Source organism: Dermacentor silvarum, chromosome 3 (assembly GCF_013339745.2).
Source record: "Dermacentor silvarum isolate Dsil-2018 chromosome 3, BIME_Dsil_1.4, whole genome shotgun sequence".
In the NCBI taxonomy this organism is placed as follows: Eukaryota; Metazoa; Arthropoda; class Arachnida; order Ixodida; family Ixodidae; genus Dermacentor; species Dermacentor silvarum.
Window position 1 is genome coordinate 157,714,900 of NC_051156.1, and position 14,112 is coordinate 157,729,011.

Below are 14,112 nucleotides of genomic sequence, written 5' to 3' on the forward strand. Positions count from 1 at the left end.
TAAGAACTCCATCTGTACAATCCCTGCCTTTTCTTTTAATTAAAATTAAAAACAGATTTATTCACCTTATAATATACCTTACATGATGTATATTGCATATATAATATATAGTCACAATATATAGTCACTCAAAAAGTATACAATGTATTATTCAGTTCTGGAGCTGTTTGATTCACATTAGATTTGAACTTAGAAACTACTATTTGCACACCCCTACTGTCAACATCGTTGAATATTCGTTTTCGTTCAAAATTCAGCCATAATATTAATTGTGGAGTCTACTAGAATCAACACAAGTGGTGACTGCTGCGAGCGTTCTGTTACTGAAGAGCCCTGGTTGTTGTGCAGAGGCACCAGTTCTTGAGCAATCATGTGGATTGCATAAGCTCTGTTCAATAATTTCAAGGCATTTGACAAGGATGTTTCACCTTATATCACCTGCAAAATTAGCTCATTACCATGAGGTAAATAATTGAAAACTTAATTAGTGAATTTTTATTAATTTGTCGATTATGCATTTCAATATTTTGGGGCAAGTAATGTCGGCCTCTTCAAGTAGACCAGCTCATGAACTAGAATTGTGCTATCTGCCATAGGAAACCTTTAAAAATTTTTGAAAGTATCACTTACATTGGGTGGAACAAAAATGGTCTTCAAGCACTTTGTAGACATACTTCACACAGTTACGATTATGAACTATAAAGTTCGAAGAACGAAACGCTATCTCCAATGCCTTGATTTGCTGGCAATTCGTGAGAAAAGCCATTAATAGGTAGCAAAAAATGTGCATAGAGAATTTTTTTATTCATTTTTACCTATTCATTCTGACACACGAAATATAAGTTTCTCAATTCAGTAGTAAAATTTGGACCAGACACTAATGGGCACTGATGCTTAGATACACAAGCATTTTTGCCACGTGCCCACAATTGAAAAGTGACCACCCCAACTAGGAATCAAACCTGTGAACTTGCGTTCAGCAGTAGTACACCACAGACACTCGGCCATCGCACTGCATATATCCCCAAATAGTTGCACTTATCAGTCCTGACCTCATTTGTTTGTACTTTCAAGGATCCAGCATAATGGCTAACAATGACCCCAGATGCGAGGTGTGGCTCGAGGTCCGTTGGTGTGTGCCTATCTGCAGGTATTCTTTCGACAGTGCAATTGTCTAACTCTGATGATTGGTGCGGCCACAATCAAACAGCCAAAGATAACATGTTGAAAGTATTTGTACATTTTGTTGACATGTATCTTAACTGCGATACTATCTTGTTTAACAGCTACTTGTAGAAAATTCTATCATGTCCAGAGGCACTACACCTGTGGCAATTTTTTTTTTTTTTTTCACCAAGGCCAGCCCAAATGCCTAGACTGCTAATAAGGAAGGGGGACACTGTTGTCCATGGCACATGGACCATACGAAGCCTCCACTTAATGTCACACTATAGAATGAACCTACAGAAATGTTCCTCGCGGGAACGATCAGACACGTGAACACGAGTGATTCATGGTTGACTGGAAGTGCGCACACACACACGATGAAGAATGAATCAGACACCATGGATCTATACCAACTGGCCCGGTTATCCACTCTCCTGTAATTAAGAGTGAATCTGACTTGCATTCTACATTCCTGCAAAATTCTTTAGTCCCTTTTCAGGGCTTCTGGGAAGGCTGGTGCTCAAACTTTTTACAAAAAAAAGAAAAGAGAAAGGCAATTTTATGAATATCAGAAATAATTTCGAATGATCGATTTCCACATCACCTAGACTGAACCAGTGACTCAAACAGCATCTCATAAGACAGTCAATAAGCTGCCACCATCACTTGGCACAAGGCGGTATAGTAATTTACGATTATGATAGTTTTTTACTGTTTTTATTCAGTTACACAAGCTTAGTCATCTCATAAAGTGCACATAAAAACTATGTACAAAAAATGTTCAATTGAAATGGTTTAGTTGTATGGGTTTGATTTGGACATGGCCCTCTTACTGCCCACGACTGGCCTGGTCCAGAAATGAACTTTGGTGGCCAGCGCAGTTAATGCTGTCATTCTCTGCTAATACAAGCCAGGTAGGGCAAAAAGATTTATTTAAGTTACGAGACATCTGAAGAAAAAGAAGCGTTAAAAAATATGTGGGCGCCTTTTGGAACCTTTAGGCAGAATTCAATTTAAACAGTGAAGCTAACCGTTATCAGAAACATGCTTAATTAGTAAGAAAATAGTCTCCTATCACGCACTGCAAGATGTCAAGTGACATCACATGCAACAGGCATTGCTTGCTTTAAGGTGCCTCGCTGTGTTCTGTTCAACGCTGTAATAAAACCTCAACCTGACTGCATACAGTGAACAAGTAAATGAGAGGATGCATGACCTGCACAAGCCAAGAATGGCACTGTTTCATATCTTATTTTTATTTTTATTTATTTTTTACGAACACTTATAAGCTTTGCCAAACCAGTAACATCTTCAGAGCTAAATCAGTTTTTATGTGCAGTGCCTCTCTTCTTCAGTGTTCGATCCATTTAGCACAATAACACATATCAAAATTATTGAGAATTCTTCCAAAATATGTATTATAACAATTATGTAGAACCCAGTAGCCTTTCAGTCATTGTGCTAACTAACAACATGTGCACTTACTTCATATAAGTCACTGGCAGGCTCCACACTGGATCTTTCTACAAAATACATATATCCATGTCCTCAAAGGCTGACTGAGTTCTTTCTTTTACAAAGCCACCAACACGCCTGTGTACTGATGATCCAACATTCATATAGACAAACTTTAGTGTTGCAGGGAACACAACAGGTATTTAAGCTCAGGTCCTTGAGCAGCGATATTGCGTAGAATTTTACTGGGTTCAGTGGACAGACTGGAATAAGTACAAGTGAAAAGCACTATGCTCTACACAAAACAGAAGCGTAGTTGTAATTCGAAAAGCATTAAATTTGCAAAGCAACGCATCACTACTTCGAAGGGAATAAAAAATGCATGGGAAGTCTTTTTCTTTAGAAATACGAAGTCAGCCACATGGCCTGCTGCTAGATTAAATACTTTAGTTAATTCACTAGAGTGACAAGACAAAATAAAACACGGAGTATGCCCACAGTGGCAAGACTGTACTATGTATTATCAATACTATCATATGAAACTCCGTATCCACGTAGGCGCTTGCTCGTTTGAAGACGACGTTTACGACGCGACATGTCAGCTGGGAAGGCCGCAGGCAGACGTTGTGTACACGTTTCCTGCGAGCCGAATTAGCGCTCATCGGCAACACGAAACAAGCGCGCAGCGCGAACGCTGCTGTTACAGAGCGCCTTTATCCTGATACCGTTTGAGCAATCGAGTTTCGCGAAGCCCGTGCAAGACTACCGAAGATTGTAACAATCGTACCGAGGTCAAATCACGTGAAAATGAAAGGGAGCTCTCCGCGAACACCTGTCACGGTGACAGATTGCGAGAAGACCACGAATGCGATACCGAACGTACAACAACTGAACCCGAACCCAACAAGAATGTAGCTCTCACAGACGCTAAACACAGTACGAAACTCAGCGAAACTACTCACCAATAAGGCAGCGATGACCGAGCGTTAGCCGCAACTTCGCTTGAGAATGCCTCCAAAAACTCCTCCCCACAGGCCTCCCCCGTACAGACCCATATAACGGCAAGTAAAGACTGATAAACTCCTGAACGGCGACCTGAGGAGTAGGTTAACTTAAAGCGAACACGCTAGGCGCCGCTAGCTGACGGCGCGACATGAGCGCTAGACGGCAAGTTGCAGTTTCGGTTTCACCTGTGCACGCACGTTATCAACGTTATCGCAACTGAGCTAGGTGTCAGCGTGCTCTATCTGAACCGTAACAATGCGGGAGTCAGCACGGATTCACCTTTGCTAACCTCTCAAAATCCGCAGCAATAATAAGCATGCGGGCATGAACAAAATATTTTGGTGCGTAGAGTGGTACCGAGGTTCTTCAGTGTTGACATAAGCTGGCTTGGAAACCGAGGCGGAAAATAACTGGTAATAGGCCACAAAACCTACACTCGTGAACGCGTGCGTAAACTTGCCCACGACAAGATAAGCGCTATCTACGTTGTGTGTTCTTTGTATGATAAAATAAAGTCAAGTTTAACGAGGTCACGTAGTATTCTGGTCCATTCCAGGCGCAGTTCGTACATATATACGTATAATGTCGTGGGAAATGCGCGTGCTTGAGGAGTATATCACCTATAGCTTCTCGAAAGCGCAAATAAAAAAAAAACTTCTTGCGTGTGGTGAATGGAAGCTTCCATCGAATACTCGAGTCCCTCCATTCTCATGACGCATACCAATATTCCTTCCAGCTCACACGATTCTATTCGAAACCGGAGAAATGCGTTCATCATATATACACATATCAACGTACTTACGTAGAGTAATTATATAGCAATTATTTAATAAGAAATATAGCATGTAATTATATACGTCTTTATATGCCATTGTAATATGGTATCAACCGTACATGGGAAAGGAGAAATCGTTTTTACCGGCAACCACAGCACCAATTAATTTAACGAGGTTTGTTGCCTTTAAAAGAAAAAGTTCACATCTAGTGACTATTGGAAGCGGACTCTATTTAGGTCACCAATTTTGTGATATACTTTGTTGAAAATCGCCAATTTTCAGAAAACGAGACTAGTATGTCCACAACTAACTCAACAACGAAAAATTGTATCACAATTCTGTAAACTGCGTCCAATAATAGCTAGCACATCTACAGCAGATAAAATTGATGTATTATACATAGCTATTGAGTACACCACTAATATGTGAATAGGACTTTTGCAAAACCTTTAACATTAACAAATTCACGTGAAACAAAATTGTCCGTTTTGGATGTTCTAACGGGTGCAGTTTACAAAACTGCGATATCTGTTTTTGGTCCCGAATCACGGAGTTGTAAACTTCGCGCTTCTATTTTTTTCCAAACTTACCGATTTTCGTCAATTCGTGTGATTGGCTAAAACCCCATATATGGCGGAATTCGAGACTGGCCTTTCGTTAATTCGACCTTGGTTAATTGAACATTTCGTTTCATTCGAACGCATTGGGAAATTCCGGCGAGAAATTATACATTACTAAGGAAGGAAAACTCGATTAGTTCGAACGGGAAAGCATGCCCACTTTGGTTAATTCGAACTCCACCATAGCCCCCTCATGCGCGCAGGGGTTATTGCAAGTGTGAAAACAAAAAAATTCGGCAAATGGCGCTACTGCTTCCCTTGGTGGCCACAAAAACCGGTAGTGATAATGAGTTGGACTGTGCCCTGGTCGGAGCCCGTTTTGGGGATTTTGTCAAGGCTGACGACACAATTGAGGTCTATGGGCCACTGGCCAACGACGACCTGTAAAGTTATTGTAATGCTTTATTGCAGTAGTCTGTCGACGCCGGCAGACTACTTCAAGCAATAAAAAAATATTTAAATTCGTTCATTTTGCCACCGTTTGTTAATTTGACCTTTCGGATAATTCGACCAAACTCAGCGGTCCCACAAGGGTCGACTTAATGGGAGTTGACTGTGCAACCATAGTGCTTGCGAGCGGAGGAAAGAAAAATCCGGTGAGCTGCTTAATGGGGGTCTTAATGCTCCCATTGTGCAATCATGCTCGCTCACTATTTGTAGTGGGCCTGTTTGTTTTGAATTAGGTGTTAGGACCTTAGGGTAAAGAAATTTTTGTGTTGTCCGTGAATCGTATAAAAGCGTCCATTTCAAAAAGAATAAACCAGTTGGAAGTCAGCACCGTGCTTCATCCCTTCTCTTGTGTCAACGTTCTACTATCGTACTGCTATAGCTCAATTATATCCGACCAACTAGACCATATATGGACCATGCGTATATAGCTAGACTAAATACTGGTCTATTCCCGAACGAAGGAAGATCATAACAAGCACCTCACGGAAGTGCATACGGCCCAAGATATGAACAGATAGTGAAACCACACGACGTCCACTCACCCTGAGCCTTAATTTCTTCGATTAGCAGGGCATTTCAGAGCTTTCATCCAATGCAGCTGGGGCACGCTACAAAGGCTAAATTGCCCGACTGTCATACCGAAGAAAGAAGTGTCTGTCGAATGGTCAAAGAAATGCGAACAGATGTATAGTGAGTTGGTACAAGCCATTTCATCAGATCCTGTTATTGCGCTTCCCGATTTTAGCCTTCCGTTCAAAGTCTTCACGGACGCTAGACAAATTAAACTCTCGGTGTTCACAGGCCAAAACCACGATCTGATTATGAAGCAGTGCGCGCTGTAGCTCGAGACTACGGATTAATTTTGAACACGTTGAGGTTCTTTAATATGCATCTAAATCCAAGTACACGAGCGTTTTCACATTTCGCCTCCGTCGAAATGCAGCCCCGGCCAGGATCAATCCCGCTACCTCGAGCTTATCAACGCAAGGCCATAGCCACACCGGGCTACCGCGGCGGATCTGTACGAGTGCTTCATGTTCGGCACTGGCGCTGTGCTGTACCAGCGAGACATGACAGACACAGCGCCAGCGGAATGTTATCGGGTATTATACATTTTCAAAGGCTCAAACGAATTTCCAACCATACCGAAAGAGAGGTGCTAGCGTTGGTCATGGCTCGTAGTTACTTCCGCTCCCACATAGAAGGGCTATATTTCACGTTATTCACTAATAATGAAGCACTAAATCATCCCAACAGCCCTAAACGATAGCGCAATCGAAAGGACGACAGGCAAGATCGATAACAGACGTACAATTTACTTTTGATATCACCCATCGGCCTGGGGAAAAACGCACAGATGCAAACGCCCTGTCAAGACTGTATATATACAGTTGAAAAACTCAGCACGACAGAATCAATAACCTGACTCTTTGGGAAGGCACTGCAGACGTATAACCACGGAATGGAAAGCTTGTTCCCGAATAAGACGTGACCAACATTATAACGCGGATAGCTCCGAATCAGGCAGCCACGACGGGTTTTGGAAAACCTACTGGAAAATATCGAGCAGGTTTACGTGGGCCATTACGAAGCAATATACTACCGGCTACATCTGGACCTGCCATAAATGCCAAGTTAACAAGGCCAAGTACCGGGCACGTGGAAACAAGGCAGTAATTTTAGAGTATTCTGCAACTCCATGGAGTCGTTCACCTCGATTTCGCTGCGCTACAGAAAAAGAGGGAGTGAAAAGAAGAAAAAAAAAAAAAAGAACGCACTTCTTTTTAACTGCCATTAACGAATTTCCGAGGACTGTGTCATCAAAAGCTGGAAGTTTTCAAAACTCGTTCTTGCGAAATATGTTCGAGAACACAAAAGTTGTGGTCGACGATCAGCGTGCTGTCTTTTACAAACAAGTTGAAGAATGGGCCCATAAAAAGCAATAAAACTTCCTTTTCGGTGCCCTACCTCAGGGAGGCGAATGCGTTGGCAAAGATGGTCATATGATATATAAAACAGTTCATCTCAATGCACTCGAATTTCAAAAGCGAGCGGAGATTCTCTTTGTAGGCGGCCGTAACCCAAAACAATTTCATTAACCACCGCTCAAGGCTCTCACCGATATATTCGTAGCCTATAAAAAAAGCCAATGATTTGCAGCCGATTTTTCATTGATGCTACCTGTAGCAGATACAACATGATCACCTGGGTAAAAACGGCGATACCGCATTACAGTAGAAAAAAAAAAACTTTCCCAGGTGTTTCGCGATTCCTATACGGATTCCATTCAGCCAGGTGATAGAGAGGTCATACGTATAGTGCGAAAGAGGAATTCAGAGCTCCAACCCGCAGTTTTATAGGGCTATACATAGTAGACTTCCAGATAGCGAGAAATGTTGCAGACAGTATAAAACTATAAAGCTCTGGATAACTAAGGATAACAACATTTGAAAACGTCCCGTATCATCCCAACAGGGATGGAAACGAGGCCGGCGAGTATGTAATAACCCAAGCATTTGAAGACAGCAGAGAATGTGAGCTCGAAGAATGAAGATGAGGAAAGAAAAAAAAAAACTAAGCAATAAACGCAGTGTCCGGCCGAAACGTTTCCTGCTTAGTAAAGGACATTGCAACCAAGAAGTCTGAGAGTATGCCTTGGAGCGCCTTGTTCAACGTTGAGCACTTCTGTTGTATAGTAGCTGGACGGAGTAAGCCACCTATGATTCAGGCTCTTCGCGCGCAAGAAACGCGTCGCCCGATTTTTCATTTAATTGTCGTCGCGACCCGAAAATAATCGGCTATTTATCAATAAACGAAACTTTACCGACAGGGACGCCCAGTCCCTTCTTAGCGAAGACGAAGGAATCGCCGGCGGGTCGCTCCTCGAGGTGAAAGATGGACGCCTTGGACTGCATGCTGCGCGGCGGTGTACCACTGACGCGGCCTTTCCTTTTTCTCGCGCCGGCACACAGATACGAGCACACAATATAGACAGGCACACTTCAGCGCAAGCGCTCCCTCTTCAGGCGCGACCTTGTCACTGTGCAGTTCTAAACGTGCATATCTGGGCCACTGGGACGATCTTTATGGAGTGGCCTAGAACGACGCGCTGTCACCCCCCGCAGAAGAATGCCCGCTCACTTCGCGCAGAAAATGCGGCTCAGCTAAAACAAACACAGGCGACCTTGCCCGCGCGACGTCGTCGTCGATATAGTTTGCGCTTGCGATCCCCCCCAAAAATGTGCGCGCAGCGAGACAACCCTGGCGCGGCGGCCCACTCCGCTTGCATCGTCAAATGCATGGGCGTGCGTGTTCAGGCAGTGCCATACGCTGATAGCTAGGGGGGGCGATTCCGTGCGGGGATGTTGCAACGAAGGGAATGACAGTAATTTCACTTTAGCCCGCATGTGGAGGCGTTTCGTGGTCGCTGCATATATATCTACATAGTGCCGCAAGAGTTGAGCCTCAGCTGTTGACGTCACACCCACGTGGTGAGCGAATGCGAGAAATTCTAGCTGCGCGGCTATGAATTGTGAAAACAAGTATGCGTGCTTATTGCTTCGAAATATGTACATAGGGCAATGCACTGGGAAAGAAAAAAAGTAAGTTTGCACTGAAAGAACTCCTTAAGGCAGCTCGGTAAAAGCTAGGTTACAGGTGTGTCTTGCAACCGTTCAGCAAACGCACACCAAGTACTCTTTGTCAGCGGATCTTTCTTGCAACGTTATGCATTGCGCGGCTTCAAGTGTTAGTACAATGGCTAACGCTTTACATTCGGCTGCTCAGGACGGTGGGAATAGTTTATTCATAACAGATAGCTGTCCGCAATCTTTGTATTCAATTAAGTGGCTGGTCTTACCAGCTCCTTCCGTTTGTAGACTTGCATGAAAAAAAATGACAGCAAAATTAGATCTCTTACGCTCAAACCTATTGATCCATGCACTTTTTGTGGAGCGTCAATGTGTAAATAGTGCACTTCCTTAAGTCTCCCCGCTGTTTATCAGGTTCCCCAACCACAATAAATGAGGGACGCTTGTTTCATTCTCTTTAATGCCTATGGAGTAACATCAGCACTAACAAACCCCACCACCATCATGGTGGATCACGCTTTAAAAGAGTTTCAAATTGACAAGATCATCCAAGATGGGCATCCAATCGAGTGGTTCCTCCTGTACCTTAAATACCTGTCTTACATACGCAACACTTTCAATTAAATTTTTCCCTTGTTGACTTTAAAATATCTGCGTGTCGCACAGTCGTTCTAGTATTCCAAAAACTGTGGGAACCGAAGTTCGTCAGGAATAACAGTCCCTTTTTAAGAGCCCTATATGCAATGTATCCCAGTGATTAACGGCATCTCAGTAATCAATGAACGCATGTTCCACAGTCTCTAGAGGGTTTTTTAAATAATGAGCAATTGGCTGTCCACGGAACAAAGATGCCGCTGTTGTGTGACCATTGCTTTACTGGAATTGTATCGCTATATGTAGCTGATAAAAGAAAGATTTCACACCTAGTCTAACAGCCAATCTCTTAACACTTTTTAGGAAGTCTTGTCCAGGAAGGCCGCTGTACATTGTTCTTTACAGTGGGGATGGAAAGAACACAGCTATATTAAATCGCGTTAAACTTTTACAGCGTCATAGTAGCGATATGATCTTGAGAGAAACGAGTCGTGAGTATGTTGTAGGCGCTAACAATTTACCGCTAAAGGCAACCTTTCACACGGCTACAGATGCCACCAATCAAGGAAATAACAAAATTAGAAAGAAAACTTTTTAACCTAATCTGAATGACAGTGTTAAAAAAGCCATTTATCTGCTGTCAAAGAAAAAAAAATCTCAACACCACTTGCCGAAGAAACCAATGCACAAGACAGAGCCCTCACTGAGAAATAGGGCGAAATATATTAAAACAGGTGGTTCTCTCCTACTGCGGGCTCCAAATATAGATTGCGAACAATCGATGAGCACTTTGTGCGTTTGCAAATGTCATCATTCATGTGCAACACTTGCTATATCTACCAAAGTTTCGATACAATAAGCAAGTTGCACACAGCTGCCCTCAAAAACATGGAATGTTCACGCCCGCCGCGCTAGGTCGTTTTGTCTTTCACGCTATCTCGCGGCTCGTACCAATAGTCATTTGTTTCTCTATAGTTCTCTATTGGTACGCCAAGGTATTTTCGTGGGCGCCGCGACCACCGAATGGCCTCATTTGGCGGCTTCTCAATCCACGCACCATGCATATAGCCTGTGTTTTTGCTTTAGCTAATGAAAGTGCTTATATTCGGCAAAAAAGGTTTGGCGTGTTTTATCGCCTGCCCTAAGCTTTCGTTATCGTCACAATTAACACGGCATCCGCATATGCAAATATCTTCACTAAAATGCAATGTAAACACCCGCGCATGTTCAATATCCAATTTTTCAGCAGAAATGCTCTGTGTAGAGCGAGAACAGCAACGGGGTGGCTGGGCATCCCTGCAAGCCACGGACGTATGCCTAAAAAGGCGGAATAAAACGTCCTTGGAATTTCCGTCGTGCAAGCCAACACTTCGGGACGCTTGGCATGTTAGCCCGCGTCGCATAGCAGCACCTTACTTTAAAAAAAGTGGTAGTTTCGCCCAAAGGAACAAATTTTATCAAAATCGGGTCAAATCAGCTTTCTCCCCGGAGTTTGTCCTTTCGTAAAGTAATAATAAATTCCGGGGTTACAAAACTAATGAACGCGGCTGATTTTCTGTGAGCAAGTGGGCAAGATATATCAATAGTATTATCATTCATGTGAATATAACGTACGGTTTATTTTCGCTAAACAGTCAAGCGAAAACCGGAATATATATAACATAGTATTCATTCACTTAATTTATTCATTTATCGCAGTAGCAATATATGGACACTCCAGGCGCACCCATTTGTATGTGTGTGTCAGTGTGTAATATACACATTTCCAGGACGCGACTTTACAATTGCTAGTAGGTACAGCGGGGGCGTGGCACTGCGGGCCACGTGACTTCCACTTAACACGTGTTGTCATGGCAATCGTGGAGCTCCTAGGTGCCTAGGGACATAATCGCTTAGGGACTTTTGAGGCACTGGTCTCCGCTGAGCGTGGCTCTCTTATCTCCGGGACCGGGCGCAGCGACCTTGCCGAGCGCAGCTCCTACGTGCGTAGGGAGCGAATCGTTTAGGGCGCGTTGAATGTCTGGCGGTGTCTAGGCCACGCCGACCGCGCTTTATTATTGTAGCGTTTGTTCTAGTGGCGGAAATCCTTGCAGTAGTGGTGTGGCATGACGGCATTTGATCTCGGTCAACTGTGGTGGTGTAAACAAGCCGATACTGCTCACGTTTGTACCCCGGTGCCGTGGTGGAAGCCGCGGTGCCGGACGCCGACACGAAGCGATGGTCATTGGGGTGTTGCGGAGCGCAGCGTAGCAACGCCCCAAATAAAGAAATACTTCTCCAGTCAGGTAGAAGACTGCTCCCTCCCTGATAGATATGTGGATCATCAAAACAGTGATGAGTTTATTCAGGAATACCATCGTTTCTCTCTCGCAGGCGTGAGCACCCGCTTGTGGGCCAGACACGGGCGGCGGCGTGGGCCACACACCGCCAGACATTCAACGCGCCCTAAACGATTCGCTCCCTACGCACGTAGGAGCTGCGCTCGGCAAGGTCGCTGCGCCCGGTCCCGGAGATAAGAGAGCCACGCTCAGTAACTAGCAGTCGTCTCGCCGCCGCGCAGACCAGTGCCTCAAAAGTCCCTAAGCGATTATGTCCCTAGGCACCTAGGAGCTCCACGATTGCCATGACAACACGTGTTAAGCGGAAGTCACGTGACCCGCAGTGCCACGCCCCCGCTGTACCTACTAGCAATTGTAAAGTCGCTTCCAGGACATATGGCACCGACGCCACACTCCATATAATATATATCAATAAAAGAAAAAGATGACTCGCCCTCCCGGGGCCCTGCGAAAGTGGATGTCGAGCGAAGCTGTTGAAAGCCACCACTACAACTGCTGAGGGGGGGGGGGGGGTATGCAATGCTTTATTGCCGTATTCCTCCTCCGGTGCATTATTCAGCCATAGCAGAATGTGGACGTGCGGATTTCCCCTGTGCTAAAATTCCACGGCAATACGGCCAGCGTCAGCACGCCGCCGCTTGTCGTATGGCCGTTTCTTTTGTCGCTCCTCGTATTCACGCTGCTTCTCGGGAGCCCCAACTATATTCCTTACCTACCCATAGCGGTGCTGCAACAACAATGAAATCAGTTGCTCAGCTGGTGCTTTTATATATGACATGCTAGTGACGTCACTCCCACGTCGCAAGCTGCCGTCGCCGCGGCAGCTGGCGCAACAGCAATCATTATCAAGAAACGAAAGCGGGGAGCGCTACGTGCGTGCTTCTCATTTTTAACAGGAACGCCTTATCAAGTATGAGGTTTGGATGCTTGTCTTGTGCTTATTCCTTATTGAAACCAATGATGTGCTGCATGTTGTATGCGTGATACCAAAGAATAGAAGTACTTTTTCGGTTCAATCGCTGAAGAGTTTTTTTTTCGTGAGAACCACGTCGCGAAAATCCCGACCAACCAGAGGCTTCGCTGTAAAACGTATTTCTGTAAAACTGTAAACTTATTTCCGTAAAACTGTAAGCTTATTTCCGTAAAACTGTAAACCTATGTAAATCAAACCTTATTTCTGTAAAACTTATTTTCATTTTTACAGCGTCGCTGTGAAACTGAAAATAAGCCGAACAACAAAACAACCTCTGGAACATAACCTACAGCAACGTGTGGCGTGATATTATAAAGTTTGAAATGGAGATCATGGTGTAGAAACACGGCTCACCTTGACTGAAAAAAAAATCGGGAACAGGTGTGTCACAGTGAAACGTTATGCAAGCGCGACCTTATTATGAATCAATCGATCGATCGGTCCGGCGGTTAAGCAAACGCATTGGTGATGAAACGAATGAGAAAAATGCGGACTGATAAAGCAAGCGGCAATGGTTATCACGAATCATGCATGCTTGAGCATGCAGGTCATTCGCCCTGTACCTGCTACCGGCAATCCTACACCACTCCCCCCTTGCCCGATAGCTGCTGAAGGTTCGGGGAACAATGCGTATTATTCTACGTATAGTGTATGCAAGCTTGAGGATATTTAAGAGATCCTTTTTCAGTTGTGTTTAATGATGCCAACGGTGCAATTATTGGCCGCAGTACAGTGGCATAATTTTTGCTCCGTTTTCGTCCTCTTTCTTTTGTTTCTCGACAAACTTGAAAGAAGAAAAAAACTAATGTAAGTATACTGTGCCCAAAAATCAGACCATATTACAATTACGTATTCATTATCAACTGTGACTGCGGACTCTTTTTCATGAAATAGGCCTGCCGTTAATACGATCTTGTTAGCGCTATGGGACGAGTAAAAGTTATGCGCACCCCTTCTGTTACCTCTTTATACACACCATCTTAACTACTCTGAATAAAAAATGTAGCCACCGATATCTACGGCGCAAACAGAATTTGGTCTACAACAAGAAAATAAGCAGGTTCAGAGTACTGTCAATGACAGGTCATGGATGCAGTGACACACCTCAAAATATAGTGCTTTATTTTTTCTAGACCATACAAT

At 44.0% G+C, this 14,112-nt stretch overlaps 1 protein-coding gene across 3 annotated transcripts in view; it reads right to left on the reverse strand.

The window, feature by feature from the left end:
- LOC119445963 (cationic amino acid transporter 3) overlaps positions 1 to 14,112 on the reverse strand; it is an 87,976-nt gene that overhangs the window by 52,268 nt on the left and 21,596 nt on the right. Inside the window, exon 1 of one of the 3 annotated variants that reach the window (XM_037710267.2) lies at positions 3,585 to 3,705. The exons of the other annotated variants lie outside the window; for them this stretch is intronic. The gene's annotated coding sequence lies outside the window, so the exon portion shown is untranslated. Of the gene's footprint in view, positions 1 to 3,584; positions 3,706 to 14,112 lie in introns of those variants that run through there. 3 annotated transcript variants of the gene reach the window in all.